Here is a 20,001-nt window from a genome sequence, read left to right as displayed (position 1 = left end):
CCAACTACCGCGAATATATTGGACATTGTTCTTACAAACTGCCCTGATCTGTGTTCGCAAATAACGTACATGCCCAAACTGAGTGATCATGCCCTTTTAAACTTAACTGTAACAATTCCACTGCAAAAACGTTCCATAAAAAACAAAAACCATTCGAAATTATAACAAAGCCAATTTTGCGGAAATAAATAGTGAATTGCATTTATTTATAGTTGATTACTTAGATGGGTTCGATGAACGATCGCTAGGATGCAACTGGGCGTTATTTAAGAACAAGATCATTGAATTAACAGATCGCTTCATACCTACTCGGGAAATACCGTGTAATTCGAATGCTCCCTGGTATAACCCAAATATTAGGCGCTTATCAAACCGAAAGAAGCGGCTGTACCGTCTCGCCAAGACATCTCACAGTATTTATAGGTGGTCCTTGTACCGCTCAGCAGTCAATGAGTATATTGCAGCGGTCAAAACTGCAAAGCAAAACTTCTTGACAAATACGATGCCCAGCTTTTTGCAAAATAACCCGAGGAAATTTTGGCGCGTCGTCAGCCCTACGGAAGATTCTCGAATAATGTTAATTGACGCAAACGGCGAACCAATGCTCGATAATGAGTGTGCTAGTGCGCTGAACAAAGTATTTTCAGATGCTTTCTCTACCAGCTCCACTTCTTCTTTACCCAACTTTAATGGTCGGGCCTACGTAGCGATGTACCCTCTGCAAATCGACCCAAATGGAATAATTAAGATTATTGACTCACTTAAAACTAGTTCTTCCGCTGGCGTTGATGGTATTAATTCCAAATTCCTTAAAAGTACCAAACACAACTGTTCTATTATCCTAGCTAAACTTTTTCAGCAATCACTAGAACAAAGTAATATCCCTGATGATTGGGAAATAGGCAAAGTGGTACCTGTCTTTAAATCTGGAGATAAACAGTCCCCTTTCAATTACAGGCCCATATCTATCACTAGCATACCGTGTAAAATCTTTGAACATATAATTTATTCTCATGTTGCCAACTTTCTTGAATCTAATTCATTTTTTGACCCCGCACAGCACGGCTTTCGAAAGTCTTTTTCATGTGAAACCCAGTTAATTTTATTTACTAACAAGCTTCACTCTATTCTGGACAACCGTTCCTTTGCTGACTGCATTTTTTTTTATTTCGCAAAAGCGTTTGATAAAGTACCGCACCAGTTACTTCTTCACAAACTAAGAAATACAGGTCTCGCCACCGGCATAATCAAATGGTTTGAGTGCTTCCTCGTGCATCGCCAGCAATTTGTCATAGCCAATGACACCATTTCATCTTTAAGCCCGGTTATTTCAGGTGTACCCCAGGGCACTGTTCTGGGTCCACTACTTTTTCTCATCTACATCAATGATTTGCCTGAGTGTGTTTCATCATCAGTGCATTTATTCGCTGACGATTGTGTCATTTTTAGGAAGATTGATAACGATAATGACATATGCACACTTCAGTCCGACATCAATTCCATATCCCATTGGTGCAGTACATGGCAAATGACATTAAATACTAATAAATGCAAATCACTGCGAATTTCCCGTATCGCTACTAACCCGCACCCGTACTTACTTAATGGGAAAATCCTCGAAGCTGTTACTTCATATAAATACTTGGGCGTTCATATCACTGCTGACCTATCATGGAATCTTCATATTGACTATCACTAATAAAGCCAATCGAATGCTTGGCTATGTAAGACGAAATTTTCATTCCGCTCCTTCTTCTGTAAAACTGCTCCTTTTCCAATCCCTTGTCCGTTCACAACTTGACTATGCTTCATCTATATGGGACCCATCTACTGAAGTACTGATTCACCAGCTAGAAATGATTCAGAATAACACCGCACGATTTATTCTAACTACCAGCGAGCAGCCAGTGTCTCCAGAATTAAAACTAACTTGAATCTCCCATCTCTGACGTCACGACGAAAAATTGCACGTTTGTGCTTATTCCATAAAATATATTCACACGGCATGCTTCACAACGCACTACTTAGTCCCCCTTCATTCGTATCTTCTCGTTTAGACCATGCTCACAGAGTTGGTATTCCTACTTGCAACACTAAAACCTTTTCTCACTCTTTCATTCCACGTACCTCTAGGGACTGGAATCATCTTCCTTCTGATGTCGCTACGATTAGCAACCCAGACTTGTTTCATTCCGCTGTGTGCAACATCATCACCTAGATTTGTCTGTTGTCTGTAGCGATACAACGGTTCCTGCCAATCCCACTTGTTTTGCTGTTTTGCTTCTATTGTTTTCTTTAGTCTTGCCAGGAACGCCAGAACTGACACGAAATTGCAACTGACCTCCTGTATTACTCCTTACAACATGTATACCTTAGCTACGTTTCTCACGTTGTAAAATAATGATTACAACCTTATTTACTGTTTTACGTTTGTTTTAGAGGTGATATGTACTCGCAATGTGTTCGTTGTACTGCATTTTTCTTATTTCTTGTTATGTATTCACCCACTCCCCTCTTCAATGCAATTGCCTTGAGGGTATTCCAAATAAATAAAAATAAATAAATAAATAAATATACTCGCGTACTGCAGGGTCGCGCAAAGACAAATAAAAAAAAATATGCCGAAGAAAGAGACTTAGTTTTGTAGTAAAAGCTGCAACGGTTAAGTCTCCCTATTTATCAGACGAATAGCTGTCGTCGATTTCTCAGTATTCGTAAGGGATTACTTTATTGCGCAGGCTGCACGCAAAACACTTGAGAAACTTTCTCCAACGTATAACACGTCTTCAAAGGCCTTTGCTGAACGGAAAGCGATAGATGATGCAGGACTATCTGCGCCCACAGCATGCGGTGTCGTCTGCAACGCGTGTGCACGTGCGTCCCGCGCGCAGCAGACGTCCAACGGCAGCGGCCAATTGCAGCTCGGCGGGGTACCTCCTCGTAAGAGCTCCGCTGCGGTAAACTAGAAGCTTATAGTTCGCTTCTTTGCTGGAACTGGAATGACGGCGACGAAATGCCGACGCTGGTTGTCACCGAGCGACAGCCAGCCAGGATACCTTTGCTAAAGCGAGAAAACGTGACCACGCGGACAATTGGAACGCAAAGCTAGGTTGCAACGGTGCGCGAGGGGTGTGCGAGAAACGTCGCGTTGCGGACTCCCTAAGCCGGTGCAAGGCGTGCGCGTAGGGCCCAGCCTCCAGCCGCTAGAGAGAGTGACGAGATGCTCGCGCTTGCTCAACAGTCCAATAATGGATCTTGTAATAACTGCTCTTAACAGCGGAGCTGTTTAAACTTGAGCTTGGTCCGGTGGCGTTAGCAAAAAATACCAAGAAAAAAACTGCGCCGCCTGTAAAGGGTGCACCACCGCGGATAGGGTGTTATAACAGTGAAGCCGGCTTTCGGGCCCGCTCGTATGCACACCCCTCACTATACCATTTGTATGTAATACTAGTCTTTCTTAGGCTACTAAAACGCAAAAAATGGCGCAGCTTGCACTATTATGGTGCACGGCTGTGGAAAGAGCAGTGCTGGGGGTCGACCTAGCTTCTTCCACCCTGGGGGGGATCGACCGGAACGGCCTTGTAGAATTCGGCTAAACTTGGCCTCAACCTCAAGACTTAGCCTATAGCCTAGCAAGAACCTCGCAAAATAAAACTTGGCCAAGCTTAGCAAAACCGACCAAAACTTAGCAAAACCCGGAATAAACTAGGTCGACCCCAGCTTCGCTGTCTCTCCAGCCTTGCACCACTAATGCAAGCTGCACCAATTTTTTTTATTATTTCGCGCTATTTAGTAATGAACACTTCCCCCTATTTTATCGTGTGCATCGGCTTATCTATCGCAACATTGTGATCTGGCAAAGACATGCCGATTATGAATAGAAATTTCCCGAACACTGCTGCAATGAAATCGCTTTTCTTCGCCGCGTGCGCCACAATGGGCGCTGCCGACGCCATAGACGGCTTGCCAGCGTGGCGCGACAGTTTTACGGTGCGGTGACGATATACTGCTGGCAACAACTGCCACGTCGAACACAAACGAAATATCGGATCGGATTACGTAACGCGCTTAGACTAGAACCCTAAAATGTCTCTGCCAGCTCTAACAGGCGACCCGATCTGTCAGGTTGAACATCGACGTGCACATGCGATCAGGTCCGTTAGGCTTTCGGCGGCAGAATAACAACGCTGGCAATACGAAGCAGCTGCTCAGCGTCGGAAGTGAACAAGTTTCGTAATAGTAGATCTTGTGTCCTCGGCGTGCACTGATATAAGTTACACTGCTTTCAGACCTCGGGTGCAGTTCTACCCATTGATGCCACTTTCGAATTGTTTTCTGTTGCTGCTGTTTCTCGACATAGCTCCGCTGGTGCGTGCATGCGTGCGTGCATGTGGGTGCACCATTTTGCCTATTTTTACTTCTTTTGTGCGTAGCCATTTTATGTGTGTCTAAATATATCAATTCTCTGTTGATTGCTTTAGAGCACAACTCGTGTTTACCCAGCGAAATTGGAGGTATATAATTAAATTCAGTCCGCCGTACACAAGAAAACAACAGAACGTCGTCTCAGGCCCGCGCGTCGCTTAGTGTTTGTACTGAAATTCATTAGTGCCAAGGCACAACCACATGCACGCGTAAAACCGATGTACACGCGCAACGACGTAAACCGGTGTAAGCGCGTAAGGAACTGCCGTACTCCGGCGTACGCTGAATGCATTACTACGCGCCTGTTACGCCCAAGTCAGAGCCCGCCAGACATCGACGCAAACTTTCGGGCGCGCGGTGTTGACGTAGACCTCTTGCGCTGATGTTATCTGGCGGTCAGGCTGCATAACAAGACAGCAAATTGATAAATAAGCTAACTTTACTAATCGTTATGCGATAAAACGAAGTAATTTGTAAAATACGGGGAGCAAATAACCGGACAAAACACGTGAAGCAACGACCAACTACTACTACTACTACTACTGCAGTTGACGCAAATGTAGCGGAGGGTTTTGTGCCTGCCAAATATGCATACTAATCCTTGACGTTTTTTAATGTCCCAAGAACTGTTTTAGTTGTTTCTGTATTAAATATACCTACTTTTGTGAGGATACGCGTTACTTGTTTCATTTGAGTTAAAGTGCAGTTGAACTGGTCACCACAAAGCTGAGTCCGGGGTAGTCGAGCCACACTGCGCGGCGCATTGGTTTACGCGCGCGTTGCGGCGGTATGTGGTTACTCGCCCTAGCTCTCTGACGTCGTCGGTCGGCGTAAAGGCAGCGGCGTATGTCGCCGCAGGCGTACGTCTTGCGCGAGTACGTCGACTTTACGCGTGCATGTGGTTGGGCCTTTAGAGCTCGTATTGCGCCCCCAAAGTTGGTATACCTATTTTTTTTTTCTTTTATACAAAAGGGATCCCATTTCGCAATCCCGCAACATTAATTAAAAGCTTGTCGTCCCAATTCGCAATCCCGCAACATTAATTAAAAGCTTGTCGTCCCAACGCTCAGTCGAGGCAAACAATCCGCCATCCATCTGTTGCCAAGCAGCTTCCGAGCCGCCTCAAATTTCGCTCCGTCGCTTCGCTTCGGGGCGCACGCGTGTGCAGCAAGCGAAATTATTAAAAGTCGCTGCTGCTTCTTCGCGTCGTCTTAGCTCATTTATTCCGTCGCACAACCACCGCAGCTTAGCCAGCAAACACGCGCTCTTGCAAGAAGCTACACACAGAAAGAGGGGTCACGGCATAGATGCTATAACCACGAACTTCGGACCGAGTTTCGAAATTTCGAAAGAGGGCGCACGCAAGCCAAACTGTTCCGGCACGGATGCACAAATGGCCAGTGACAGCCACGCGCACAGCGACATTGCTCAAGAAGGGCAGCTCCGGCTGGGTTACCTACGAGGAAACGTTATTCGCAGCGCGGCAGTAAACATTGGCCAACGCGCGGCTTGATTTGCATCGGATGGGTGCAACACCACCTCGCCCCGGGGTTGTACGGGGTGGAATAAGAGTGCAAGAAAAGTGTAAGTGTGCTGGAATGCGTTTGGCAACACAACTTGAAGGGGAGTCGACGGCCGTGGCAGTGAATCGGGGCAGGCGCGTGGCGGGGAAGGGACTTAAAAACTCCGTTTATTTACCGACACATTTTCTTCCACAAGTCGACGCCGAAGCCTTTTGGTGCTCCGACCCAACATTAAAACAAAACAAACAAACAAAAACACTTCCCCGGTACTTGTGTTTGGGGGTTGTTATCGTCACCACATTCTGCGTAATCGCGACCGCGTTCAGAGCGTACTCTTTGTCTCGTTACGTAAGAGTATTTGTTGGGACAGTTTTAAAGCGGCCCTGCAACAAACACTTTCCATAAGTGCTTTCACTCTTTCCTTCGAATCTGGCACCACTGCGAAAGCTATAGTTATCGCCAGCATGGAGCGGCACAGCGCGATTTTCTCGTCGCACCCGGATACACCTTCCATTACTACTCTTTTTTTGTGGCTTTTTCAAAGTTGCTATCGAAAAGAGTTTATTGCTGCAACTGAAAGAAAACCGGCCAACAACCGCTGCATGGTTTTAGTGACGTCACTTGAGCCGTGGAAGAACGTCAAGACCGGGAAAGACAGAAAAATATTTTGAGCGAGTTTACAAGTTACAAGCAGTAATTTTTGGCTGAGGTACATTGCGACCCCCTATAATCTAAGTACTTCGTGTGTTGGGTGACTACGCTTTGCAAGCATTTAAGATTTCAAAAAAAAAAAAAGTTTAAGAAACAGTTGCAGGGTCTCTTCAAGCGCCAGAACCAGCCTTCGACTGATTTCACTTTCACTCACGAGATTTGGTGATAGCGCGCGAAATTTGAATGCACGCCTTTTGTTTCACCCGCGCCCGGGTACACCCAAATATACAAACAACTAAAAGGGAGCACTCAGGCGTTCTGATGCGCGACATGTTGCACCATTGGGCAGTTTTAAAATGCAGCGAAGCGTTTAAGGCCCCTGTGGTACTGGACGGCCGCCCTGGATGAAATGTCCAGGAATGCTACTATATAACGTTACAGTAACTTCTCATGATTGGCTAATGATTGGCTATGCGAGGTAGTGGCAGCGTCGTTATGTATCGAATCTATTACCCTAAACACACGGTCGGCACGTGGGGTTTTTATCCATACAAGAACCCCACGTCCGCAAAGTGAGGAAGTTTAGGGTGAGAATAACGGAGAATATATATATATATATATAAGGTAAGTAGAGACCGAGACATTCGAGAAAGACACTATAAATAAAAATAAAATTAAAATTTTATTTTTATTTTTCATGCCTTTCTCGGGTGTCTCTGTCTCTACTTACCTTATTTTTTTTTTGCGCTCTGTGTGAGCTTTTTGTTTCCATAATATATATATATATATATATATATATTATAAGTAGAGACAGACACCCGAGAAAGGCATTAAAAATAAAAATAAAAGTTTAATTTTATTTTTATTTATAATGTCTTTCTCGGGTGTCTCTGTCTCTACTTACCGTGTGTGTGTGTGTGTGTGCGCGTGCGTGCGTGCGTGCGTGCGTGCGTGCGTGTGTGCGCGCGCGCGCGTGTGCGCGTCTATAATCTCTAAACATATTTCTACCCCTTTCATAGTTTATCTTGGCATCAATTGAGATTGTAAGCGCGTAATGTTACAGCACCATACGCCGTGGCTCTCTGCAAAGCTTCAAATCTCAATACGTAAGTTTCCGCTCGATGCAAAGCCTGCGACGCCGACAGTGAACACGCCACATCATCATAGTGAACAGTGAACACTCGCATGCATTTGGCCTTCACTGCAACGTGACCCCGCTAGAAGACTCAAAGGGCGTGTACATTCGGGTCCACGAACGTATACAGTGAAGCAGAGATGACGCAAACAGAGCGGTATTTTTGAAGACGCCTGTTCGCAAGACGCGACTCATCTGTCTGCACCTCGACATTCGACATTTAATTATTCTAGTTGCAGCTAGTCGTGCAAGTGCACGTCCCCAGCGCGACGCTTCCAGTGCACACTGCAAATATTCATCGTACGCGACAACGTACTTAATTCTCTCCCTTTGACGCAATCGCATCAGGACGTTTCGTCACTATTTTGCGTTAATCGAATGACGTTAGAAAGGGCACAATAGTAAGACAGCGTCGACAACGCAAGTCCGAAGGTATGCGACACCGAAAATAGTTTGATTCCGCTGAATTTCGACATTTAGTAGTCTGAAAAGAACGCCTGTGGGTTTGAAACGAAGGGCGCTCGGACGGAAGTCAACAGGAACCGGATTCGACCTAGCTTATTCAATGCAGTGCGAAGGCCAAACAGACAGAAATTGACGAGTGGGAAAACGTTCGAAAGTGTTAAGCACGCATGCGGCCAGAAGGTTGAGTATGATCGAACTTGAAGTTTAAATTTTGTTCCACATTAAGAAAACTTTTACGAGGAGCCCAGTAATGTGAAGACTTGAGAAGTCCTGATCCCTGTTAAGACGGGGCAGCGTACAAGGCAGGCGGCCGAGGGAAGGAGTACAACGTACAAAAAACAAGATATCGAGGTCATAGATTGTGGCTTGAACCAGAAGTCATGCAAGGCACAAGAAAAAAAGAGAAGTCACCATGTCACAATGATTATACAAACTTTAGGCGGAGTTGTTTTGATGACATACAGGATACAGCAATGTTAGTTGACCGTTGTGCTGCTGAGCACGGGGACGCGGGTTTGATTCCCGGCCGCGGCGGCCGCTTTTCTGATGGAGGCGAAAAGCAAAAACGCCCGTGTGTACGAGATTTCGGCGCACGTTAAAGATCCCCAGGTGGTCAAAATTAATCCGGAGCCCTCAACTACGGCGCGCCGCCTCATCGCCTGCCTTGCGTCGGCGCGTTAAACCCTACAATCAATCAATCAATCAATCAATCAATCAATCAATCAATCAATCAATGTTACCCGTTGTGTCTGCATTTTCGTTCTACCGTCTTTTCGTCCTGCGTTCAAGCTGAAATTTGCATTCAATGTGAACCAACTCGTCCAATCCCAAGCAAAGGATGGCAAAGTTTAGAAGTGTCAAGGCCATTGAAAATTCGCCACTTGATTTCTATAATTAGTTCTGCATTTTGGCGATACGCCACAGTTCAGGCTGGCGTACATTGTAATTTGGGATGTTTTTCTCTAGCCTTGCTGGGCTTGCTGTATAATTGTGGCAAGTAACCTAGCTACAAACAGTATTCGGTCCTTTTCAGCTGAGGTTTCTCAACGCCTTCTGCGACCCCTAAATGCTAACACTGAGATTAAATGCTTAGCAGTACATGCACTGCGCAGTGACGACGATAAACGCGATGTCCCCTTAACCTCAAGCAGTGTCGCACTTCCCATTTGCTTTCTGCCCTCGGCGCCCGAACGCGCCGCCAACTCATGCCGCATTTCTAGAAGGCGAACAGCGTGATCTTCAGTGCAGTGAAAAGGTCATGACCTTGCCGCAGCTGGAGTGTTTTGACGGTAGAGCGAAACAAGAAATACTGGCGACCTTTCGAGGGGAAAGTGCGTCAGCGTATTGAAGTAACGACGAGGTTTGTTCGTGCAAATGTAGCTCTACATTCCCTGCCAGATTATTTTGGTGACACATACATCAAACTGCAGCGGCTTTGCGAGCGACAGAACGCTTAAGAGGTGGTTCTGTGATTCCGGAGAGTTGGGAGTCGTTGGCGCCTAACTCAGTATAGGCATGCAGTGCTACCAGAAAGAAAAGAAACACTACGTCAACAAATCTACAGCGCCTTGGCTGCTGTAAATTTCTGCGGTGTTCGCATTCGGGGTCAAATCTTGCTGTATCCAAACATATAGGCTGCGAAATAATGCCGCTAGGTTCCCTATAGAAGCCCAATTTTCGCGCAAAGTGGCCGGACGTCAACTTTCAAGTTCGAAATGTGGATTTTTACCCCCTCGAGCTGCACCTACGATATAAAGCACCCAGTACAAAGCTACGGGAAATGATTCAGAGTCCCTTCAAGATCTCTAACTTTCACCTTAATCTGGACAAATGGAGGTTTTTTTCTATTTTTCGCCTCCATTGGAAGAACAGCCGGCCGCGGCCAAGAACCGAACTGGCGATTTATTTCCTTAGGGATTGAGCAGACTTTCTGGGAGTCAGCTTGCCTTTCCAACACCTGTTCCACCTACGACTAAATAAATAAATAAGTTATTTGCCCCAGTTACTCTACAACAACGTGCTGGAGGTCCACAGCGAAAAGTGATCATAAATACACTCCGCAGCGAAAAGTGTTCAAAAACACACTTCAAGGTGCCTGGTTGAGACAAGTTTTGCAACGTTTGCAGCAACAAAAATATACTACGCCTGCTCGTATTTGGGGGTTTTTAACTTTTTTATGGTTCTTTGGACAGCGCATGTCATGAACAGCAACATAAACTACTCTCTTCTGGCGTAGCAAGCCAGCGTGACGGCTCGGCTAACATCACCGTTTTCCATTATTGTTTTTACTGTCTCTTTTTATAGCGCACGCGCTAGCGTCGCGATGTAGATTGAATGTGATAATTTTATTTGGTAAGCATTTTTCCCGGGTACCTCAAAGCCGTGTGTCTACACAAAAATGCCTAATTGGCGAAGTTAAGGCATTTAATCGCTGTAGTAGTGTAAGGATAATCTTTTAAGAGGAAACAAAAAAAAAACGGAAACGAGACAAAACTTTGTCCACTATGGCTATCATAACCAAACCTGGCAGCAACCATCCGTCCTCCAATATACAAAAACAGAAAGACTGAACAATCTACAGAAAGAAATAAAAATGAAGTGAGAGAATTGAACAGGGCTGCCTCGTCTAACGTTCTCATGCGATCAGCGAAAAAAGTAAAAAAAAACATACGAATATTAAAAAGCTGAAAAGAATCGAACGAAATCGCACGTGCGTGTCTAATCCAGCGATCGAATGCAATTACCTCGGAAACGAAGCGAAAACACAGCAACATGAAAAAGGAAAACGAATTCGCGAAATCACAGAGGTCTACCTCATCCAGCGCCCTCCCACGACCAAAAAACAAAAACAAAAAACAAAAGAAGACAACAAACAAGAGAACGCTGTCTGCGTATACCGTACTTACCCGATTCTAACGCGCACTTTTTTACCGGAAAAATAGGTCGAAAAATCACATGCGCGTTAGAATCGGATACGAAACCGAAACTGCCGAAACAGCAGATATTTCGTCCCACCGTGGTCCCACCCATCGCCATCGCCATCTCAAGATGGCGCCAAAGCTCTTAGCAACGATTTTTCGGACGCAGGAAGCATAAGCTCCCTGTTCTATGGCGTAAGCGCCTGGGCTTTTCTATCGGCGTTCACACAAATCTTTAAATCGTTCCACTTGCGTGCTTGTAAACAGCAATGGCAGCAGCGGCTCTAACGCGTTCAAAACGACCGGTCGGCTGAAGCATGCGCCTCTGGAGAAGCTCGCGGGATGGGCGTGCGAGGCGTGGGCCACGATCCCATCGACCATAGTTGAACATTCGTTCAGAAGTGTGGCATCGCGAACGCGCTTGACGGCACCAAGGACGAGATGTTGTGGTCAGCGGAGAGCGGCGAGGAGTGAGATGAGTGAGATTACTTCGAGAAATAAATCGCCCGTTTCTCTCGCATTCGTTTTCTTGCTCAGAAATTTCCGTGCGCGTTACAATCGGAGGTGCAAGTTTTTTTCGTTTTTTTTTTTTTTTGCCAGGAAAATCGGTTGCGCGTTAGAATCGGGGGCGCGTTAGAATCGGGTAATTACGGTAACTGTTCTTTCAACGCCACGCCACCACGGATATTAACGCGGCAGGCGATACGGAGAAGCGTCGTACGGATGCTTGCGCTTTAGTGGGCAATTCTCGGTATTCCTGTATGTTTTCCTCGGGAACTTCCGCGCAGAGATGTTGGCTGTTTCTTAGCCCATCGCGGGTGTGTTTCTAACCCATCGATAAAAAGAAAACTGGCGCGTTGTGAACTTCGATGAAATTGGATGAAAACAAACAAACAAAGAGACCCAGGACACCTAAGCAGAACTGATTGGTTGTGATAGCGGAATCCCGAATCTCCAGCCGAGCGCCTCAGACACCTTACCTCCATCTCGCGTTGTCGAAGGGTTAGTCGCAAACGCCCCCCCCCCCCCCCCCCCCCACCCGCCATGCCCCACTGAACCTAGAGTCCTCCCCAACTACAAGCTCTCTCTCTCTCTCTCTCTCTCTCTCTCTCTCTCTCTCTCTCTCTCTCTCTCTCTCTCTCTCTCTCTCTCTCTCTCTCTCTCTCTCTCTCTCCCCTACGGGTACAAGGGCGCTAGAGTATACAAGCGTCTTTTGCTGCTGTTGTCGAGGAAAGTCACTAAAGGATCGCGTCTGTGTAACACGAACCACTTCACAAAATAAAAGACTTCTACCGAAAAGAAAATCACCCGGAGTAGTAATAAACCCGGTTTGCGCGCATGCAGGCCAGCGCGCTAAAGACTCTGCCACGAACACCAAAACTTCGCCAGCACCCGCAACGCAAGATTACGAACGACGTGCAACAGATTATATACCTACCGTTCAACCTGGTTCGCCGCGAGACGAAAACAAATGTGGCAGTTATGTTTAAGACTTCCAGGTTGCCGCTGACGGCGATCACACAGACATTTTGTTTCAGTTCTTTTCCGCATCGGCTGGTTCCAAATACGAGCACCAGTAGCAGTTTTCGAATACCTTTCTTCCAAGTTCTCCCGACCGCAGACGTAGTGCGCCTGCTTCGTAAAGCCGGCGCACTATCTCTGAACACGTTTTTTTTTTTTTTCATTCAACTCTTTTATTTGGGTACAGAAGAAATGCGCCAACTAAGCCCTGAACAAAGTTAAATTCGCAGAAGGCAGGCAAGAACTAGCAAGGCTACACACTGCATTGGAGAGCATACCACGTTTAGAAAAATGCTTCAATAAAATGTGCCGAAATGTATTTAGTTTTGGGATTTCGCCTGCCCTACTCCAACCTCGAGAGAAGACAAATAGCATCTGAGAGAGGGTGCGGTGGGGGCGTATATTATTGTGTAAGAAACCTAAACTCATGCTTTTTTTTCTGTATTTTCTTTCCTTTAAAGCGCGCGACCACACTCAGAGTTCAGCTGCATACGGGAGACATACGAGTCCGTAGTGCCACCTCGAGCATAACACGTACGTCTCACTATCCGACGCGCCTCATACGGACCGAGCTACAGCTTCGGCGCGCCAAACCTCCCCGATTTGAATCTTTAGAATACAAGCGGCTCAATGCGAGCCGACACGCGGCGCTCGCGCCGCGAAGCCCGCCAAACGACGACCCATAAAAATACGCGGGCGAACGAGACGAAGCCGACTTATATAGCGCCTGAAGAGCAGCATACTTCCCGCCGGCATATATTCTTTATAGGCCCAGCGTCTGTCCATCATTCTTCTCAAAAGACCGCCGTATGAGTCACACTCAGGGCGCCCGACAACAAAAGAAAGGAAAAAAGGCAAGAATATGCCGGCTAGTAACCTCGCCCACCTCCCGCCCCGCAGCCGGTTTTGTAAACATAAAACTCCCTTCGACGTCGGCCTCCCATCGTTATCGCAACAACGCTCGTTAATTACATTATCGCCGTTCTTCAAGACGAAACGGCCACCGCGCGAAGCATCACTGAAGAAGGAGACCCGACATTTGAATTTGTCTTTCGATGCCCCGTGAAAAGAGCGCCTGCGTTTTCGTTTTGTTTTTTGCCAGAGCACGGCAACAATTAGTTTGCAGCCGAACCGGCTTGTAGCATCCGTTTTCCGTGGTTTCTGTGCCGGTTAGCCCGCAGGCAATTAACAGTTAGCGACCCCAGTAACGTGACTCTGAGAAAGCCTTTCTGAACCTAATGATAACTATAATGACGATGATTGTGATGAAACGATTTTAATAAAAGGTTATGAGATAGCATTTTCACCCGAAGCAGTGCTTCTATAAAGGACAGAAAAAACGTGGGAAAGGGAACGATGTGTCGGCAACGATATGAGCTAGAACGTGCATTTCGGCGCAAACTTCCGCGACGAATATCTTTGCAATAGAGTTTGCGATTTTTCTGACGTGGTTTACAAAGTGGTTGCGGGGCCCATTAATTTGAAATATATTCACCTATTCTAGAATCTATGCGCAAAAGAAAATGTTAAAGTTAGTGCTAACGGGAAAATTTATCACAACTGTTATGGTCCACTTGATGCCGCAGGGGAGAACGAAGAGGAGGGGGAAAAAACAAACACAGGTGCTGATTTCAGGCGCCTCTACTAGATTCAATACAGACGTATCAAATGAGCGATTGTCGGAAAACAGCCGGAGTCGGTGTCTATGGCAGCGAAACGGTTCCTAGACCACAATTCATCGAATAGCACGCGTTTTAACTCGGCACAGTAGCGAAAAGTGACCATCCACGCCGGTACACCGTAAATGAAGAAACGGAGCGGATGAAGGCTGCAAGCGAAAGAACAGATAGCCAGCGTAATCCACCATCGCTGTCGACTCTCCTTTTGCACGGCACAAGGAATGCGCAGCGGCTCAAGGTGTATGAGATAGATCGAAGCCATTCGAAAGCGCCGGCAGAAGCAGATCGCGGGGCAAATCGTCTCAAGCGGCAAGACGACAAAACGCATCAAGAACGCGCGCAGAGAGCAAAGTGTCTCAGGCATTCAACTGGACATTATGAATACTTTCGCATTCAGAAACCCCAAGACGCGCTTACGTGTCCTCGAACGTTTTCACCGGAAAAAGACGAGATCTTAGGTTTCACCGGTACTGTGGGGCGCGGGATTAATTTCAACCACTCTGGATTTTTACCGTGAGCCTACATTTAGTCACACGGGCGTTTTCGCTTTTCGCCTCTATCAGAAAAGCGGCCGCCGCGGCCTGGATTGAACCCGCGGGCTTGGGGTCAGAAGCAGAACGCCTTAGCAACTGAGGTACCGCGGCGTGTAGAGCCCAAGTGTGGCCGCCCTGTAAAGAACACAGCCGGCTATTCTATATAAGAACGTTCGTTTAAGAGTACGTCAAAATATACGTGATATATTCCTTTATTTTCGCGCTCTTCTGAGCAACACACATCCATCAAGATCAAATAGCCTCACCGACAAATTCTGCCACCGGCAACGGTCCGCTAAAAAAAGCGGCCACGGCTTTTTTTTTTTTTTTTTTTTTTTTGCGACAGGCGCGGATCAAGTTGCAGGGCACAAAAGGGAAGTTTCCGTCGACCACTAACCTCCCGCGAAAAAAAATACACAAACGAAAAACAAAATCAGAGAACAGAAGTACAGCTTTTGCGTTCGACGGAATGTTCCGGCCACCAAACTACAGCGTTCGCCGCTAAGCAACTTTCAGTTCGCTGCTTATTATTTCTCCCGAGCGCCGCACCGGGAACGCACCTGTTACGACGACGACGGCGAACACATTCGCATCGACAGAAGCCTTTCACGTTACAAGTGACTGGCGAGACGGCCGGGCCGCCGTTATCCAACGCTAAAATTTCAGCCGCCCGTGGGACTCAAAACGAGCGAAACGTCATTCGTTTTACGCGCTTTCCTTTTTTTTTCCATTTTATAAGAGCCCTTTTTCGCAGCAGCAACGTGTCTTTTTTTTTTTTTTTATCCGTGCGTCGTTGCTACCCGTAGCTGTTCAAATGGGCAGGAGGATATATAGCAGGCGGAGTTTACACCACGACAGAAGGAAACAAAAAAAGCATCGATAGGTTGCAATCGATTAGATACGCCGCAGCTGCACCTGAGCAAAATTTTCGTAATATAGTGGAGGTGCCCGGATTACTTTAAATCATGCGTACATTTCCCGCTCACGCCGCAATCTCGCAGCCGGGGAGTTGCGTCAATCTGCTCCGTTGATGAAACGGCCGCCGCGACTGGGGTTCGAACGCGCGACCTCGATGTCACAAAATCAACGCCATAAGCCAGTGGGCTTTCCCGGCGAGTGAGATGAAATTCCGCGGAACCCGCAGTATAACGCGCCAAAATATCGCACCACAGATTTCAAAACGACCCGGCGCGGTGGCTCAGTGGCTAAGACGTTACGCTGCTGAACCCAAAGTCGCGGGTTCGATTGCCGGACGCGGCGGCTGCTTTTCGGGAGGAGGCGAAAAACGAAAACGCCCGTGCATCGAGATTTCGGCTCGCGTTAGATATCCCCAGGCGGTCAAAATTCATCCGGAGCCGCACCAGTACGGCGCGCCTCATAGCCCGGGAATGGCCGATGCGCGCTAAACCCCAAACATTTGAAAACAAACAAACAAAAAGAATTCCAAACAGGACGACCACTCAGCCCCATAACGCAGCGCGTTGTGGAGCTGAATGATATTACTGACCACGTTATGGATCTGGCCGCTTATAACAGCCTTGCGTACTACTACAGCGCACGAGCGCCCTGCACTGCCAGCGTTAACGGAGGAGTAAACCGAAAGCCGGGTCGAAAAAGCACGCGCCCATTATAAGCCCCCCGGCCATTGCTGGATTCGATGGCGTTCTATCGGAAACCGCTGATAGTAGCCGCCGATAGCGCGGTGTCGAGATTGCCGAGAAGCAATCGAGGAGGCCCACTCGAACGGGCTCACAGAACGGAAAACAACCGGCGATTTCGCCGAGCGATGGTGATATAGACGGGCAGAGCTGATTTTTCCCAACGGGACTTCACGGCAGCGCGACGTGGCGTATAGTGTGTAGCGGACGTGCGAAAAGAAGTGCACCTACAGCCTTTGTCAAAATGTCCTAGGCCACGCCAAACGCTACTGGGCCACAGAGAATTCAAAGCAAAAGGTTAACGTTTAACTGTGACCAAAATATTTTATGACAGCAGGAACAAAAGCTGTTTTATCCAGCTGTGTGCCATGAAACGTTTCAACCTCGCTCGAAAAGTAACCTATACTCGATTTTTTTTTTTTTTTTTTTGTGGCCGACCCCTTCCGGCACGGCCTTGAAAATTTTCACACGGACTGTACCTTTCTATCCGGATATTTCCCGATGGGGTGATCGTGCGGCCATGTTTGCTTTTATGCAACCGTTCGCTTATCGCTCAGCTTATGTAACCCGAATCGGTGCTTTCACAAAACTTTAGTGGCTGCGATTGCAGAGCGCACTCGCGCTCTATCAGATGTCCTTCGATAGCGCTAGTCCTTATCTCCCGCACGGCGCCTGCAATATGAACGGTGAAAGAATCAGTAGGGCTCGGCAAACAAACGAAGGGTGGTGATGATCTCAGCCGTTCGTCGAGCTTTTTCTTTGTTTTTGTCGGAGAGTGTGCATACAAAAGCCGGCCGACTGGGCCACGCACGAAACATAATTTACCGCCGAGGGCTGTTGTGCGATGGCGCGAAGAAGCGACAAATTGCTCTCTTTCTCTCTCTCTCGCATAAAGGGGGAAATTTTGCATTAAACGCGAGTGCGATTTGGCGCCGCCGGGGGCTGTTGTTGCCCAGGTGCACAACACCTGATTGCGCCGTTAACACGGCGCAGAGAGTGCGAGAAAGAGAGGGGGGGGGGGGGGGAGGGGCGCGAAATGGAATGCATTTTTATTTTGTTCCCGTTATTTGTATATCGCGCGCAAAATACCAACGTCAGCGCTTCTGTTTTGTTGCTGTTGCGCAGAAACGATCTGACGGCGAGGGGAAGAAAAACGATAACAAAACATAATGCAGTGTCCGCCGCACAGCTGGCCGGAAGAGTCGAAGAAAGCGGCCGACGAGAGGCTGCAAAACACGGCAACGCGTTGCAGCAACCCAAGATCGCAGACGGCGGGTCTGCGCTAGCTCGCCGCTCCTAGCCCGGGAGCGAACCTCGCGCGCGCCGTGTTCTGCATAAACCGCGCGAAGGACTGACTGACTGCTGCTTCGCACACAAACACAGGAAGTGGTACCCTTACCTGTACGTGCCTGTCGTACTTCGTCGTCTTTTTTCGCCCTTTCGTTCCTTGTTTGTTACTGCTTCCGTCGCAAGCGCCGCTACAAGCCGTGCGCGTAGAACACGTCCGCCCGCTCCGTCATCACGTGTGCGTCGACGTCGCCAACATCGCCACCGTCGCTCTTCACCCGGCTGCGGGGACGACACAGAGCTGCACACTTACCGCGCACCCACTTGCGCCGTCGTCACACGGACGCAACACAATCGCGGCCGGCGAGTAGAGTAGCCTCCGCCGCGCGCGCTAGCACCGCAAGGGTGCTTTACCGGGTGGTCCGCCGCCGCAGTAGTTCCGAGTCGCTTCGGAGTCGACTAGGGCGACGCGACGCGCTCACAGCACCGGCACACCAACAAGCACCACGTGGATCCCGTTCCGGCGGTCGCCGCCGCCGCTTCCGAAGCCCTCAAGGGAGAAGAAGACGCCGCCGAGGGTCTCGACGACTCGTCGTTCGCTCCACGTCGATGCGATGACGCCGCCGCCGCGATGCGCTGGAAGGGAAGGGAAAGAAAGGTTTGGGAGACCTCCTCCCTCCTCGCGAGATAACAGCGCAGCCGGAGCGCGGGAGAAAGAAAGGACGGCGCCGCGGCGCTGGCATGTATCACAAGAGTCGTTCGTCGTCGGCGTCGGTCGACGTCGCGGGAAACGCGCGCTCCGGCAGAACAGCAGACGACGACCCGTCGGCAGCGGCGCGCCGCGGCTGCAAGGTGTGCGCGCCGCCGGCCCGTGACGTCACTCCCAGAGCTGGCCAATGAGGATCTGCCCCGTGGGTTTAAAAGCCGATCGGCCCCGTGCGGCGTTCCGCAGTCGCTAGCGTGCGCCCGCGCTGTCGGTCGTAACCGCGGCTACCGCGAAGCGTCGCCGCGCTCGCGCGGCACGCGTGCCACGGCGAGATGGAAAAATAATCGAACGGCTGCCCGGGGATCTCGAAGGTACACGCCACCACAGTGGCCGTGCGGGGGTTGGTTGCCTCGCACCCCCAAAGGAATTGCGTGCGCGGCTCGGCAGTGCAGTCTAGTAGAAAGGGAACACCATAGACACGCCGTTATAACCTCGGACTTCTCATCTCCCTCCGTGTGTATGCCGCAGCGGCGCGTGCCGCGATTTTAACTCGATGCGCGTCCGTCACTGCAACCATCGATTTGTGGACGCTGTCGAGGCCGTCGGCGCCCTTCTTGGTTTCTAAGAATAGGATATTCGATAATGGGCAGGTTGGATTCCGGGAATGCTCAAACTACGCGACTTCAAGTGTCATCTTTCTTTTGCCAAGTGACATATCGATACCCGAGATGTCGTCAAGTATTTTTGTCTGGAGCTGGTTTCTATTCTCTGCTCGTTTGAACTACTCGCTTGCAGACTGCGACATATTTGAAGCAGAAGTTCCCCGAACTTTCCCCCTCATCCCTCTACCCTCTTCTCCCTCCCTGAGCTATGATGATGATTATGATGATGATAAGTTTTCTTGGCGCAAGAGCATCAAGGCCAAAGAGCGCCTGTAGTATGATGAGGATTATTCGGGTGGGAATATGAAGTAAAGAATATATGAGGCGTACTTTTTTTTTTTTCGAAATGAGCCAGACACACCTAACGGAAATTTGAGAAACAAGCGGAAGTTTTTTACCTGACCTAAATGCAACGCCGTCAAAGCTATAATACGACGCATTTTACATGCCAGCTAGGGGAAGTTTATGGTCACAAGTAATTTGAAAATATGCCGCGAATATCAGCAATATTGGGGTGATAAGCTTGGGTTTTTCTTGCTCATATTTAATTGAAACACTCAAGTTGATGCGGAATTCGTATGAAAACTTTATTTAAATTGACTTTCAAGCGGGGTGCGATTGAGTGTTTGGTGGAAAAGGAATTAAAAATATGCATTAGGGCTTCCAGAACAATAGAACTATACATGGAGAGCAGGTGAGTCCATTCGGAACCATTTTGCAACCCTTTTCGAAGTTTTCCCACGAATAATTTTTTTGGGCACGCCTGAAGGCACTCACGACTAAGCAAGCTCTTAATTGTTTTGCCATGAATTTCCTAAACGCTTAATAAGAAGGCGTC

At 48.2% G+C, this 20,001-nt stretch overlaps 1 protein-coding gene across 2 annotated transcripts in view; it reads right to left on the bottom strand.

Annotated features, from left to right (window-relative positions):
• The window catches only part of LOC144145856 (uncharacterized), a 176,348-nt gene extending 158,071 nt beyond the window's left edge, over positions 1 to 18,277 (bottom strand). For both annotated transcript variants that reach the window (XM_077677661.1, XM_077677660.1), the window contains exon 1: positions 17,908 to 18,277. The gene's annotated coding sequence lies outside the window, so the exon portion shown is untranslated. The remainder of the gene's footprint in view (positions 1 to 17,907) is intronic.
• Positions 18,278 to 20,001: the final 1,724 nt, after the last annotated feature.

The sequence above is a fragment of the Haemaphysalis longicornis genome, unplaced genomic scaffold (genome assembly GCF_048455015.1).
Source record: "Haemaphysalis longicornis isolate Haplotype H1 unplaced genomic scaffold, Haemaphysalis longicornis Haplotype H1 scaffold_7, whole genome shotgun sequence".
Classification (NCBI taxonomy): Eukaryota; Metazoa; Arthropoda; class Arachnida; order Ixodida; family Ixodidae; genus Haemaphysalis; species Haemaphysalis longicornis.
Note: the sequence above shows the minus strand (reverse complement) of the source record. Positions and strands in the feature narration are given on the sequence as shown.